We start from the raw sequence: 11,599 nt of genomic DNA, 5'->3' as shown, positions 1-11,599 counted from the left end.
GCGTCACGGCACCGCGGGGCGGGAGGCGCCGCCGCCGAAACCTCCCCCCGCGGCGGGCGGGCGGGCGGACGGGCATGCGCCGAGCGGCGCCGGCGGGCAGGAAGGGGTCGCCGGCACAGCTGCTCCGGGCCCCGCTGCCCAAAATGGAGGCGGCGCGGTGGCCCCTACGCTGCTGCCGCTGCCGGGGCGGGCAGGGCGCAGGTGCAGGCGAGGCTGGGCCCGGGGGACGCGACCCGATCCGCCCGGGGAGGCTGGTGTCCCCGGCGGGCTGCCCTCCCTGGGCGGCACCCCGGGGTCTGCAGGAGGGGCTGGGGTCTTTCTGCGGTTCCTGACAGAAGGCAGGGCAGGGATCGCGTAGGGCTCGACTAAAGGCGTCCCTCAGGATCCAGGGCAGGCGGTTACCCATGCGGCGACTTGAACCTGTGGTTCAGTAATGGCTTCCACAAAACCGAGCCCCGTCCTTTGTCACTACAGCTTTGAGCAGGTGGGAAGAGAAACCAGGTCATTTTGGCCAGCCAAGAAGCCTCGTTCACCGAGTTAACCTACTGACTCACCCCGATTCACTGAGCATTGATAAGCTGTTAATAACATTGACTGGAGAAGGCTAATCCACATACCTGCAGCCTCAGCCTTTCATTAATTCCAGGCGTTCAAGACTCCCACATGCACTCCTACATGCACTGAAGGATTTAGCTGACCCATATATTTCAGAGTTTCACTGTAGCTTTCCCTGAAGCCCTTGCTACTTCCCTAACACCCTTGTGAGGAAGCGTGGCTCAGCTGCAAGTGGAAAAGAGCCACTCGGGGATCAGGTGCCTCAGTTAAAGGTCACAACACTGTCCCATGGTGGAGCTGAGGATGAACCCTGAGCTGCCAGCCCCAGCCTACCATGTCAACTTAACCAAACCACATTGGGCTGTTTTTTAAACAACTCATTCCTGTAGTCACAATTCTTTCCAGGCACTGAAAGATGTAGTTTTCCAGTTCACCGAGAAGCACCAAAGGATAAACTTGTTCTGGAAAGTAATTGTTCATCTCAGGGCACATTAATTTTCTTTTTATAAAACTATGTCACTACAGTTTGGATATTGTTTTTTCCAAAGCAAAGCTGGGTTTGTTTAGTTTTAGAGCAGAGAGAATTTAGAAAAGTGGTGAATAGGTACACGCCTGTCATCTCTTCAGAAATAAAATGAGACCGAGGTTCCACAGCATGCAGGGATGGAGTTTGTTTACTCTTTTCATATGTTGTCATCTTCTCTTTTGCAAATCATTTTAAATGAGGAGGAAGTGAACTGACAAATATATGCTGTCTCATTACAGTGTCTCATCTTTCCTGATAACAGCGCTAGAAGGTTATGGATGAAGTCAGTAAAAGCAGGCACATTGATTAGAAAGTCAGATCTCTTACACATTTGCAACAAGACCTGCACTGAGGATTAAAAATGGAGTGGTTTACACTGCTCTTTTTTCAGGTATGTTCTGTATCGCACCCTTCATCCGTGACTTACCTGTTTGTTTGGGTCCCTATTCCAAAATGCAAGCGCAGGAGGAGGAATCAGAGTATTTTAAAAAAATACACCAAACCAAACCAAAAACGGTATAGAGAGATAGGAAGAGAGATTTGGGCAGAGCTTGGACACAGCACAATTAATGTGAATCATTAACAGGCAAAGAAGGGAGGAAGGGCTAGAGGGGAGGACAAAGGTTATAGTGATATACACAGAGGAGCAATCCAGAAAGCTATATTCTTTGGGAAGGTAGCTTTTTTTAAAAAAACACATTTTTGGAAGGAATTCAAACTAAGAAAAGGACTTGACTAGTCTGGAAGCATTTAGGTGCAGCTAAAAAGTGATGCAGCAGGGAAAAGGTAAAGAATATGTCAATACTAACTCTGTGTAGAACTACGTATTTTATTTATGTTCTTAAATGTCTCCTGATCTGAAGATATCCCAGTGATATATGAGTGATATAACTGCAACATCAGTTACTGCCACCTTGTCTACATTCATCTTCCCAGAGGAGTTTTTGTTTTGGTAGGTAGGGGATGTTTTTAATATTTGTATGGGGAGTAACAAAACAGATGGGCTATTTAAGAGGGGAGGACAGTCACGTAGGACAGGAAAAAGATCTTCAGTTTGATATGCAGTTAATTGGGGGCACTGTCAGCTATTTTAAAAATGTATGGAGGGAGGGAGGATTTCCTGCTCATACAGAGGAAGCAACACTTGAAAACAGAAACATAAACTTCATCCTTTCAAGTCTACTGGAAAAAAGTAACGAGTGGCACACTGTTTGGGAGAGTACAAGACTGAACTGTGTAGTGACTATATACAAAATGAGAAAAAAATTGATGGATGAATGCTTTACACAGTGTTTCTACTACCACTGGTGATATTAACACAGAACTAGAAAACTCAATGTCTATATATATATAATGTAGTGCTACACAAAACAGCAGTTCTATTTTGTCTGGAGAGGCAAAATGTAAAAAAGCTACCATAAAATTTCCTTCTGCCTCATTAACATTTCTCTACATTCAGTTTTAATACTTGGATTCTTAACCTTGTATGGCTCTATACGCACAATATATTCCACAGATTACTAGAGTAACAATTCACATTTTCTTCTCCAAAGATAAAAAGGCAGCAGAGCACAAAATACGCTTCCAGCCCTGAGTTCCCCTTACTTCCAACTGTGAGGCACTTCTACCACATTTTGGGTTTTTCTGCTTCCACGTTTTCTTTTCAGCATGGTTCACAGGTGGATGTAGACAAAATTAGGTGTTATCCCTATGACGCAGATGAACCAGAACAGGAAAGACACCCTTCCCCACGTCATCTTTTGGAGTGCAAAAAATACTTAGTGGTGAGGCAACCCAGCGATCAGGAGCTTCAAATTGGTTTGGACAGATGTCTGAAGGCTGCATGGCCCGATGACCTTCCCCACTAATCCCAAGTATTTCCTTCTCTTTACGTCTTCCTATGGGCTACCTCTTCTCTCCTCTGGTTCTCCCATTTCCTCTCCCTCTCTGATGCACCCTCTATGACGAGGTGTCAGGAGCGGGGTCAGATTCTGCTCCTGCAGGTGAGAGAATGAGATTATTTCCTCCTCCATCTCCTCTTCCTCTTCCCCCACTGCTGCCAACTCCTGCAGCAGTCAGTGTTTTTTCTTAAAGCCTCAGGTGCAGGAATTATGTGATTACGCAGGAATTTCGTCTTCCATTGAGAATAAAATGTCCCTACCTACTGAAAACACAGCACAACAGAAGACAAACACAAAAAGTGGTTCACCTTTGGATGTAAGGAAAAGGTTGCTTAGATTTCTGAATGCTTGAACTTGACAATATGGTCCCTCTCCTGGCTCCACTTACATGCAGCGGCACTCAGTGCCAGGTATAGCTGACAGTCTGTAGTCATCCAGCCGGAGCACCCAGCTGTTGCGGTGGGAGGAAAGAATCAGTCCAAACTGCATTTTTCTCTGAGCTGCTTGGGGCAGGAATGCCCGTGCACAGGGCAGAGCCACAAGAAAAGGAAAATGAAGGCTGTGACAGCTCTGGATCCCTTGTGCCCACAATGCTGTAGAAATACTAGTGTTCAAGTAGTCTCTCTTTTTAGTAAAACAACCTTATAAATAGAACCTGTGGAAGTAATATCAATTGATACTCTGTTCTTCAGACCTTTTTCATTGCTGCATACTTTGGAGCTATCACTGTTCCTGACCAGTTGACAGAAATACTGATAGCCAGCTGGAGCAATGATTCAGAATTATTAAAAGCCCAGAGGTGGTGAAAGCAAAGACATCTCTGCCTTAACTGACTTGGAGAAGTCACCTCTCACCTATATTTACTGAATCATTTGCTGGATCAAAACAACTGGGGGAGAAATAAGGTCCCAACTTCCTAGTATGGATTAGTTTGGCTTCAGAAGAAGAGTAAGTTTAAGTGTAATTTATACACAGAATAGATCTCATAATTATGCTAAGTCATTTACACAAAGGAAAGGTTAAAAAAGGTGTATTAGTTTGACTGACTTAGCTTCTATAGATGCCCATCGGGGGATGTCACACACGGAAAACTGGTGGAAGCAGCAGCTCAAAGCACTATATAAAGATACCAAAAGTAAGTAAAATTCAGTTGGGGTTGTTTAACAAAATCAAGGGTAGAAGGAAAGAGGAAGAGAAAGTTCAATCCTGTTTTAGGGGTATCCAGCAATATATCGTAAGATGAGTTTTGGTTTTTACAGCTACGATCTTCTCTCAGTCCGGTGCTAGAATGTTTTCACCTCCAAAAAATCTAGACTGGATGGACAGAGACTAAAAGAAAATTACTGTGAACAAAATATCTGAGGTTAAATAAGGACTATTGAAAAGAATATTCAAATATGAGCATTACTTGAGAGTCTAGTGACCTGCATGCCTACACGGCATTAACTAGTATAGAAGACTCAAAAGCTTTAAGTGTCTGCAAGAGGGTATGGACTTTTTACTGTTAGGAAATGTGCCCAAGTCCAACCCAGGTTAGAAATGACTTGGGCTCATTACGTGGTAGATACCGAGTTGCATATTAATCACTCACACTCTAGTTCCTGGTATCCACATGCCATGGTTCATCACTAAAACCTCAAGGATCAGCTGGAGGCCAAGGGTTAGGGCCCCGTGGAATGTATCATTTCTCATTACAAACACCTCTGGAGCGGAGAAGAGGCATGGGGTTTCCCTCTGCAGATAAACAGGGTGGTGGTTCTCAGAAGAGTGAACTAGTCAACAGCGATAAGACTATTTCAACTTAAAAATACAACAGTCCAAACACTAAAGCGGGATAAAGTGTCTGTGTACCATGCAAGGAGGTTAAAAATATGCATATCATGTGCTGTTACTGGTGGCTACCAAATGGGGAGATTTTTTTTAATTAACCCTTTTGGAATGAACACTCGTTCTGTTGTTGTCTGTTGCATTTGCAATGGGGTTTTGTTCCCAGATGTTTATTCTCAGCCCTCTAGTTCTTGTGTAAGTAGTCTTCCCCAAATGTGGTCCTAGCCCTATGCAATGATTAAGAGTGGTTTTAGGCTGCTTGGCTTGCTAGTTGTTCTTGTCAGTCACATTCCAGCTCTCCAAATATGCACATGTTCTCATGATTTCTAGACACAGTGTCTCCTGGCAGCCCCTAGTTTTGCTGAGCTTTCCCTGGCTGGTAGGGCATTTCGTTGAGAGTGAAGACTCAGTTTTCAAGAGGAAGATTTCCAGCTAACCCCTGGAGAAGCACTTTCCACTTGTCAATGTCTTTCATCACCCTTCCAGCTCCGAGTGGTGGTGGTGATCTCCCCTTTGTCACCCAAGAGCAGCGAGAGGGAAAGTGGTCTTGCGATTGTACTCCAGTGCCATCTGAGATGCCTCCAAACATGCGCCGGCATTTTCTGTTTCATTGACAATGTTGTCTCAGACATTTTTGGGATGAGAGAACCACAAGTCAGGCAGAGGCCTTTCCCACCAGGGCGAAAGGGGCAGGACTTTCAGTCAGAACCCTAGCAAATTCTTTCACTGCTTTCAAAGTGAGTGATGACACATTTGGGGAAAAAAACAAATTACCCATTTAAGATAAATCCTGTTTACTTTGCTTGCATGAATAGAGTTGCTAATGTTAGCAGGAGGAAGATGAGCAGAATGTGGCACTACTCACTTCCCTCTGCATTTGAATTTTCTGTAATACATATTTTTCGCTTAGAAGTTGACAGAATTTTCCAAAAAGAAGTTTTTTTTTTTTTTCCCATAAGAACTAGAAAACCCATAGATGACAGGCTGGCAGTAGTGACCAGCAAGGAATAATTATCCCTATAACATAGTTAAGAGCATACAGAAGGATCTGCAGGATCCATGTCATGTACATACAGGAATGAAGAGGCTCTGGATTTGTGCATTTGGTTGTCAGAACACTGCACTAGTGATGCTGTTGGTACTCGGGGCCTTCAAATAGGTGGCCTGTCAACATGCTTTTGGGTCCCTGATGGTATGCAACCAAGTTTGATCTTCACCTCTGGGAAACTGTTCATGTACCTGCCACTCTTTCTGTCTCAGGGCTGGCCCATTTCCTAGGCTCAGCCTTTATTTAGTCCTCAAAAATGGGGAAGGAAATCCCTCTTTAATTTTTTTGCCATTAGGATCCCTGATCTTATTTAGGACTTTAGCCACCCTTGGCTCAAGAATGTGGGGCAAAGTCCTGGATCAGACACAACATTGTTGGATGTGAAACAATAGCTACGGATATCATCTGCTCAGGATACTGTGTCAGTTCTATCCCCTGGCTTTGCTGTTGCCAGTCAAATATGCAGAACCAATAGGAAAGTTGGCAAGCAAAGCAACCAGGGCTGGGTTATTTTTATTACCCTCTGTTTCCTCACAGATGGCCAAAATAGTCAGCACCTTCCAAATCTGACCAGCTCAAAATGGAAGTGAAAGCTGAACATGAAGCATCAGGGAAGGCTGGGGCAGAGTCTTCTGGTTCGTACCCCATCCTTGTCATGCCCCATTTCAGCAGCAAGAATGTACGAGCCAGTGTGCACACCCAAGCCAGAAGATATAGTGCTAAGCCGGATGATCTCAATTAGTTTTGAAATATTCAAAACCCCAGAGCAAAACTCCAAGGAAGACGTGGTGCAGGGCAGCAGGGTCACACACAGCCAGGAAGCACTCAGGAGCAGCAGGGTCGCCAGGTCGCTGCAGAGCAGGACCGAGCTGCTGAAAGCTGCTGAGCTGAGCCCAGCCTTCAGCCATGGGCTGTCTTTGGGGGTCCCTGGCCCCCTCCCAGCCATGGTGTCCTGCCAGGGCTGTGCCTCTGCTGCTTACCTCACCGCAGAGAGCTCCCAGGCCAGGTGACAGCAAAGCACCCAGCCCCTGCAAGCTCAGCCATTGCAAGGAGGAGAGCTAGTACTGGAACCAGTAAGCATGCTGCAGTGGCTGCTACCTGTCTACTTACCCTGCATCTGCTCATGAAAAACACCACTGAAACTAGCCTTTGGCCATTAACTTTGCCTGTTGCTTCAAGACTGGGATTGGGGTTGTTTTGTTAAAGATGCTTTTCCAAAGGGGCAAATGATTGCTGTTCATTCTTGAAATAAATAAAAAACAAAACAAAACAAAACAAACAAAAAAACCCAAACCCAAAATCTTTCTTGTTAGATATCATTTTCTTGCGTAATTTAGAATTTGTCTTCCCTCCACTCCCGGGAAGGGTGGGACAGGGACCGAGCACGGCACCTGGGAGACTGCTGCAGTCCCACGGCTGAGCTGGATGCCCACATCAGCTCCGGTGCTGCTGGAGCTGGAGGGAGAGGTGGCTGCCCAGGAGTCATGCATCATGGGAAAGAAATGCCTAAAGCAACATGTACTTAAGGTTACTGCCTCCCAGATGTTCCTTTGCTCAGGGCATCCCAATATTTTTCTAGTTATGGAGCAGGGCTTTGGTCTTACGTTTGCTCTGAGAAGCCAAAGAAATGCTTACAATTTTCTATAACAGAAGTAGAGTATAAATGAATGATTATAATAATATCTAGGGACTGCGTTTCTGAGATTTTACCACATGTGAACAGAATCATAAGTGTAACTGATGTCAGTGTCTTCCATTTAATTCTCAGCCAAAGTTTGCTTTTAAATACCACACCAGATTTGACACAGTATCCTGGTTTCAGCTGGGGTAGAGTTAATTTTCTTCCTAGTAGCTAGTACAGTGCTGTGTTTTGGTTTTAGGATAAGAATAGTGATCACACACTGATGTTTTAGTTGTTGCTGAGCAGTGCTTACACTAAGTCAAGGACTTTTCAGCTTCTCATACTGCCCTGCCAGCGAGTAGGCTGGGGGTGCACAAGAAGCTGGGAGGGGACACAGCTGGGACAGCTGACCCCAGCTGACCAAAGGGATATCCCGTACATTATGATGTTGCGCTGAACAAAAAAACTGGGGGGAGTTGGCTGGGAGGGGCATGGCCACTGCTCAGGAACTGGCTGGGCCTGGGTTAGCAGGTGGTGAGCAACTGCATTGTGCATTGCTTCTTTTGTATATTATTTAATAATTATTATTATTTTCCCTTCCTTTTCTGTCCTGTTAAATTGCCCTATCTCAACCCATGAGTTTTTACCTTTTTTTTCTGGTTGTCTCCCCCATCCCACTGGGCGGGGAGTGAGTGAATGGCTGTGGGGTGTTTAGCTGCCTGCCAGGATAAACCACAACACACAGCCAATGACAAATGGAATGCAATTAGTTCTACTATTTGCTTTGATGATATGCTAAATTATTTCTTACAACAGACCATTTATTATCCAAAGCTAATGGTTATACTCTTACATTTAACATGTCTAATATACTGAAAACCGTGGCAAACTGATAAGTTTCAAATTAAGATATTAAAGTCTAGGAAAAAAGTCATTCCATGAACAAGTTTCATCTAATAAATCTTTGTCAATGCCCAAGTCATCATTTTCACAAAGAAATCTTAAACTGTAAGGATTTTGTATGTATTTCTCATCATTACATAAATTAAAAATCTCAATTAGTGATATAGGGTCACTTAATGAATATATAATCTTAAGGAAATGTCTGATTTTCAACATTCTTATGGCATTTTTAACACAATGCCTCTTCTAATTGTTAACAAGGCAATTATTACTTTTTTTTCCTGGAAATTTATCATGAGCTTATAATGGTAATTGCAAATTAATGAAGAGAGTGTAGTCCCTGAGAATACAAATATTTGATCTGATGAATTGTTAGCCTTTATACTGCGATGTTGCTTGCCATAGAGCTTACTCAGCTGCTCTGCACTCTGAATTTCCATTATCACCCCTTTCCTTCAGTAGATGCCTTTTTCATGTGGACCTAATCCAGCTGAGGGATGTGAATGCCTTACAAAATAAAAAGCTGAAAACAAGTAACAGTAGAGCACCTGATCCCAGAAATCATATTTTGGCTGATAACATAAGTGCCTGCACTTAAGGAAAAATGACTTGCCCAAATTTTACTATTTCTGCAAGGTGTTAAAGCTACCTCGTGAATGTCAGACTTTGATATTTCAGTGCCTGTTGAAATTCCATGGTGGTAAAAGCAGGGCACACATCAAATACCAGATCTCCAAGACTGTGGAAAGTCTTCCTGCAGAGTGAACTGCTACAGTATAAAGAGTACTGAGTTTTTTAATGTGCCACACTACACTGACGGCCTCAGGTCTTTAGAATAAAAAGGAGCAACACAAAATTGCCACAGGGAGTTTAAAAATTTAACTGTAAAATTGATTAAAAAATAATTTAATCATATTTTCACTGATATTCCAATTTCCTCCTATCATCCAAGTACAGGTCTGTCCCACCTTGATTTGTTTTATTCCAGATTTCTAAATAATGCAGGTACAGCAAACTCTGGTGGTTACTTAGAGAAAATCCCTTCCTTCTATAACATGAGGGGTTAGAGAAGCAGGCATTTAATTCCACTTTCTGTGGTTACCTTACTAACAACAAGCCAGGCCCTGGGCCACCTACACCTGGGTGCTCTGCCCCAATGTACTCTCCCCCCCTCACCTGCCTCCTCCCAAACCCTGCTTCGCTCTCCCAGTCCTTCCTTGTATCCCTCTTCCACCCATGCCTGGCTGCAGCCCCACCAGGCATATCTCTAGTCTTACACTCTTCTGCAATTCCACTAATGTTTCTTCTTCCTTCTATTTATCTAATTCCTCAGGGATCTCTTCTCATCCTGGTACTTTTCCCCATTTTCTGAGCTCTACATTTTCTTGCTCCATGTTGTGCAGGGGACTCTCTAATCCCTCTGAAGATGATAGGAAGAAGCAATCAGTAGGGATAAAGGCAAACTCAGAAGATGTACCGTTGTTTCATGATGAACACTTAAAAACACCTCAAATACCTTATTGTTCTCAGTAAGGTCTTAAAAATTCACAACCATGGATTGTCCCTTCTGCCAAGGAGTACATAGAAATGGGGGTGTAGGGGCACTTAGCATTTTTCCTGAGGAGAAAAAGAAATAGACTAGACACTCAAATCATCCTTCTCACTCTGCTGTCCATGTGTTCATAAATCTGTTCGCCTTGAATAAAACTGGTAACTGCAACAGGAAGATTTGACACAGGTAATCCCACTTGCAGGACCACAGCTAAGGCGCTGCTGTGTTTGGTACCCTTTACTCTATAGCTCTGTCTCGTTATTATCTCTGTAAGCCCTCTGGTTTCTAAATTCTGGTCAGAGGAATATTCCCATCACCCAGATGACATCCTGTGTCCTGCCAACCTTTTGGCTGGGATAACATTTCCTTGAGGTTCTCTGTCTAGATAAGAGAGCCCTCAACAAACTCCGCATGGCTGGGCTGGGGCTGCCTGAAACAGCAAGCTCTGCTTCTCTGCCACAAAACTCCGCAGTACACATTCATAACCCCTTCATTTATCACAGCAAGACTCATGAAGATTTTTGACAGATGATACATGACTTCTAAACTGCACTTTTCCAACAGAAATACCAGAAAGCAGCAGACAGCTGGTTCTTTTTCAGTTTGAGGGAAGGCTACAAATACCTATAGTAGCAGTGTATCATTGCAGCAAAGGCAATCCATCATGTTTGCTATACCTTCCCCTCGGCTGCCGTCAGATACAGCTCTGTGATTTTTGCACTCCAAAGTCTCTGCATTTCTCCAGGGGAGCACCTGTCTTCTTCTGGGGAGTCATGTTAAAAGTCCCACCTGCAGCAGGTCTGGCCTTAATTTTTTTCTTCCAAGTAGAAAAGATTTATTTAGCAAATAGAGTCCTCTTCTTCTGGTGGGAGGGCACTGGATAAAACTCACATTCTGCTCATAATTTTTTATCTGCAGCATAGTGGCTGCTTGCACCGAGATGAGGCATCAGCAGGAGCTCAGCGATCATCTGCTCTGTTTAGCTGGACAGTGGTGGCTTGAACTGGCTGTAGCACTGCCTCCTCCCTGGCCAGCCCTTGGCAGGCTACCGTGGGCAACAGGTCTTAGGGGTTATGGGGAAAACATGGGTCTGTGGAGAAGGAGAGAGAGACAGGGATGTGATAGCGTGAGCTAGGATTTCTGCAGTTTGAAAAATAAGGTGCAAATCATGGGAACCATATGTGGTTACTGCTGGTGCCTGCAGAGCAAATTGTCTCTTCCTACCACAGCTTCAATGAGCTTCTATGGGACGATGACACCACAAAGCCGTGCAGCCCAGCTGACGCTTTCGTTCGCCAGAGTCCCATACGGGAGATTCAAATCACGCATTCATAGGGCATCCTTAACGACCCCTTGAGTGAAGTATAAAATAAAGTGCTGCAGTGAAATCCCTTAGGATATTGATGAGAAAACACCCAGCTCTGCTTCCCACAAGATGGGTGCTGGTTACCTCCGATGGCTGTACCAAGCTGTCACTGCGGCTGCGTGCTTCAGTACGAGATGCCAGCTGCGTGATACCATTAGCATTCCTCATCAGCCGCGGCTTATGTGTCTCTCTCTGCACAGCATTGGAAAACCAGGGCATTCTCTTGGCTCATCCTCCTCTGATAACTCCTCTTTTCTTCCACTGCTGCGAAGCTGAGGACAGCGTAATTAGTTTTCACTA

The 11,599-nt window shown here is 44.5% G+C and overlaps 1 protein-coding gene across 5 annotated transcripts in view; it reads left to right on the top strand.

Moving 5' to 3' along the window:
* Positions 1–60: 60 nt before the first annotated feature.
* ATP6V1C1 (ATPase H+ transporting V1 subunit C1) overlaps positions 61–11,599 on the top strand; it is a 52,397-nt gene continuing 40,858 nt past the window's right edge. Inside the window, exons 1-4 of one of the 5 annotated variants that reach the window (XM_064442273.1) lie at positions 61–207; positions 1,321–1,472; positions 1,945–2,033; positions 4,043–4,117. The gene's annotated coding sequence lies outside the window, so the exon portion shown is untranslated. Of the gene's footprint in view, positions 208–1,320; positions 1,473–1,707; positions 1,868–1,944; positions 2,034–4,042; positions 4,118–11,599 lie in introns of those variants that run through there. The other 4 variants (XM_064442274.1, XM_064442272.1, XM_064442277.1 and 1 more) reach the window with 4 other exon arrangements.

The sequence above is a fragment of the Phalacrocorax carbo genome, chromosome 2 (assembly GCF_963921805.1).
Source record: "Phalacrocorax carbo chromosome 2, bPhaCar2.1, whole genome shotgun sequence".
NCBI lineage: Eukaryota > Metazoa > Chordata > Aves > Suliformes > Phalacrocoracidae > Phalacrocorax > Phalacrocorax carbo.
This window is presented reverse-complemented; position numbering and strand designations above follow the sequence as displayed.